Genomic DNA, 4,151 nt, shown 5'->3' on the forward strand with positions numbered 1-4,151 from the left:
CAGAAGCGGAAGTCACTGGCAAGTGGGGGCGCGTTTAGCTTGCATGACAGACATGGTCTGCGTCCAATCGGGTGTACGGTGCGGAACGCTTGTCCAATTGCAATACACGTTGAATGGGCGGTAGAATAGAATTGCCAACAATCTTATACAATACATGTGACTGGTTTTGTTGTTTTGTCTCATGTTATGGATACTTTGCCGCCTGAGCCTTACTGTACCAAGTCAAACCATTTTTTGTTTAGTTATATTCTTTATTTATTTTTAAATAATAATTATTAATATTAATATTATTATTATTATTATTATTATTATTATTAACTACTTCATTAAGTATCTCAATGTATGAAGATTTATTTTAAAATACATGCTATATAGATTAAACCCGGATTCATGACATATGATTACACATCCCAGTTAAATCCTTGATCTCACAAGTATGTTGAACTACTTTGTGTTGATGGTGATACTGGACATGTGTGCGTGCAACCAACATGAAGGCATTGTGTGTAGAGGTGGCCACAAAATACCACACCCTGATGCTTTCACATTATTTATCTCCTTCTTATCTAAACAAGATTAACCGAACATGATGAGAATGACTGGAATTTGTGCATCTGCTCATGATAAATCTGTGGATTTTGCCTGCCAGCAGTTAACGATGACAGTGGTGATGATGATGATGTTGATGATGATGATGATGATGATGATGATGATGATGATGATCTTGGCGTCGAATACATCAGCAGATGATGTTTGATTATGTTTTGTGTTTTTAAAGAGAAACCAAACAAGGTATAAATCCATTGGCTTTTCTGAGTGTGCACAGTAACTTTGTCACATAAAATGTTACTTTCTTCAGCTGCACAGTCTTGAGTCATGACATTTGGCCTCTGAATAGCTGGTGTTGATTTCATGTGTTCATGAGACATCAGCTTATCCAGTGTGTATGATCTCTCTCATCAATAATGCAGCCTATCAGTAAATGATATGTTTGATACAGCTGGCTGGCTGCATGTGCATGGCGAAGAATGAGGCATAATTGTCTAGGCTGACGGTATCTCTCTCATGCACTCTTTCTTTCTGTGTTTATGTTTTTGTGTTATCAACTAAATTAGTCTTAACTGATCTAATTTGTTTTCCTAAACTTGCTGGTCAGAGTCACAAGTCTTGGTGCATTTCTGAGTTTTAAGATGAGGAGTAGTGGTCATCTTGACTGAACACAGAACAAACAAAATGAACAAAATATATAGTAAGCATTAAAAGTTATAGGAAAGCTTCAAATAACCGTACAAAGTGCCAGTTTTCCTTGCTGTTAAAACTAAACTCTGTACATGACTGCGCACAGAGAAGTGGACTTTTCACTAATGATTTGATGTTGTGGGAAGCATAAAACAGACAAGCAGTGTATTTATTCTCCCATCATTACATAACGACTTTGATGGTATGATGAGAATGTAAGAAAAACAGAGGATAGGGTGAGAGAAAGCAGGAGAGGAGGAGGGAACAGAGAGAGTAAAAGGTCTCTATTCATGCTCACAGTAGGACACAGTACACATGCTTGTTCAAGACCAAACACACACACACACAAACACACAGACAGTAATACTTGTGCACAACCAAACACACACACATTCATGCTTGTACACAACCAAACACAAACACACACACACACACATACACACAGACAGTAATACTTGTGCACAACCAAACACACACACATTCATGCTTGTACACAACCAAACACACACACACACACAGTCATGCTTGTACACGACCAAACACACACACAGTCATGCTTGTACACGACCAAACACACACACACACACACAGTCATGCTTGTACACAATCAAGCACACACACACACGGTCATGCTTGTACATGACCAAACACACGCACACACACCGCCATGCTTGTACACAACCAAACACACTCACACACGCAGCCATGCTTGTACACGACCAAACACACTCACACAAGCAGCCATGCTTGCACACAACCAAACACACACAGTGTGCTGTGCAGACAGATGCTCGCAAAAGCATACATAACTTGCACATACAAAAGTCTGAATGTGTTCAGAGTAATGCTGCATATTTCACACATGTAAGAAATATTCCCCCAAGGCTAAACATAGACTCAGCATAGATATCATTGTCTACATGTGCTGCATTTGTAAGACAAAGAGAGAAGTAAATTAATTATTTGAGAAAAAGGAAAGTAACACATACAATTACAGAATTGCAGAATTACCAAAAAGAGGATAATTTTCATCTATAGTCCATAGCTATGGTGTTACGAAAGGGTTCTTAAAATTACGCAAAACAGGGCTTGTGGTTTTAAATGCTTTCTAAGAAAATAGGGCTTTCTTGAAAGCTTCAAAAAGAGCTTTCTTAAGAACAAAAAAGCAGTATTGCACGATTGCATACATGTGTCAGGAGTTTAACGCAGTGGTTCTCAAACTGTGGGGTGCGACCCTCAAGTGGGGCGCCGAGGTACCGTTTTACAGGTGTGGCGCGTGGGGCAATGCGGAGAAGTTCAGATATTACAAAAGTGTAAATATTTACGTTGCGGTTACAGCGTTAACAGGTTACGCTTGCGCATGCGCGATCGCATCGTCACAGATGGTGCGCAGACCATGGCAGGGAAAAGGAAGTGCCAAGTCTCTCCAAATTTGCTATGGACACACCCTCATACACAGAGAAGCGCTAGATGCTATCAGCCTGGTCAATTTCATGAAAACAATGTCCCTGAAAGCACCACTGTGTTCACCGGAGCGCAGCCTTCAGCTATTTCACAGTTAAGTTCGATGCCTCTCATGAAACGTGTTGTCGCGATGAGACATTAAACATCCGTCATATGATGACATATTGTCACGATTTCTCCACCTTCATAGTTATATTCATCCTGCCTGCATGCTTAATTACAATTTTTTTCATTTGCTAAACGACAGTGGGCACAACTGGAGTCACATGTGCAAAACTCTAACTACAGTCTGCACAGCAGCAGTTCATGTGGACCAAACTCTAGTTTGTTTTTCATTGCTTGAACACAGTTTTCGAAACTCTAACACTTATCCCATGACTTTAACCACAACCTGCACAACACTGTGGATGTACACTACTTTGTTCAAATGCTAACACACTGCCGTCAAAACTGTGAACCACACATTCAAAACGGAATACATTTCAGCATTGTGCCTTTCAAACACTGCTGATTGCAATTTCAGCTGAAAGGCTAAGCAGGTGTCTTGTTTTAGACTTGTTAGTGAACACACACATATATATATATATAGGTAGAGCTCAGAAAGACTCATTTTGGAAATGGAACAAGGAAGATGGGTTCGTGGAGAGAGAAGGGTGGCAGGGAGAGGGCGGAGGAGTGGAGGAAGACAAAGAGCTGTTATTCCAGATGAAATAAGGGCTACACTTATAGACCATGTCATGTAATGTCGTGAACCAAGTGTTTGGTCACCACCCACATGACCAAATGTCTCTTTTGGAAGCCATGCGTGCCGGATGTGAGGACACGAGTCCAGAGGACTGCCAGGGATGGATAAGGCCCTCCAGAAGGTTCTTCCCCAGGATGGATCAGGCCTTCCAGAAGGTTCTTCCCCAGGTGCATGGCAAGAGAGAACAATAGATGTGATGTTGATGACAACATGTGGCCTGATGCTAGAGAGGCAGGATTAGCCCCTCAATTATTTGTTCGAATTACAGTATGTACTTTTAGTTTCTACATTTTTTTTCTCATAACTGTAATTCTGTAAATTACTACAGACTATTGAAGCAAACTGCTAATTTTCATTTACCTTAAAGAATTGTTATGTTCTAAAAAAAATTATAAATCATGTGAAAGAATGTCATTCTTTTCTATGAAGAAAATATTACTTTGTTTGAAGTCACTGAAATTGTTCAAACTGTAAAGATGAAAAGTTAGTATTTTCTGTATTGGTGTTTGATGCTAGTGTTTTTACTCTCCGTGTGTTCTGAGTGACAGTGTGTGTTACCTCAGTGAGGGTTGTGCAGAGTGTTTGGCTGCACTGAGCGTGTTTTGAGCCATGTGTTAAGAGTTGTGTTGCTTGGAATGAGTTTTGCAGGTGATGTGAACTGTTTAGCTCAGGTGACTGTTGGTAGTGCAGACTGTAGTTAGAG

The sequence above is a fragment of the Pseudoliparis swirei genome, chromosome 9 (assembly GCF_029220125.1).
Source record: "Pseudoliparis swirei isolate HS2019 ecotype Mariana Trench chromosome 9, NWPU_hadal_v1, whole genome shotgun sequence".
Classification (NCBI taxonomy): Eukaryota; Metazoa; Chordata; class Actinopteri; order Perciformes; family Liparidae; genus Pseudoliparis; species Pseudoliparis swirei.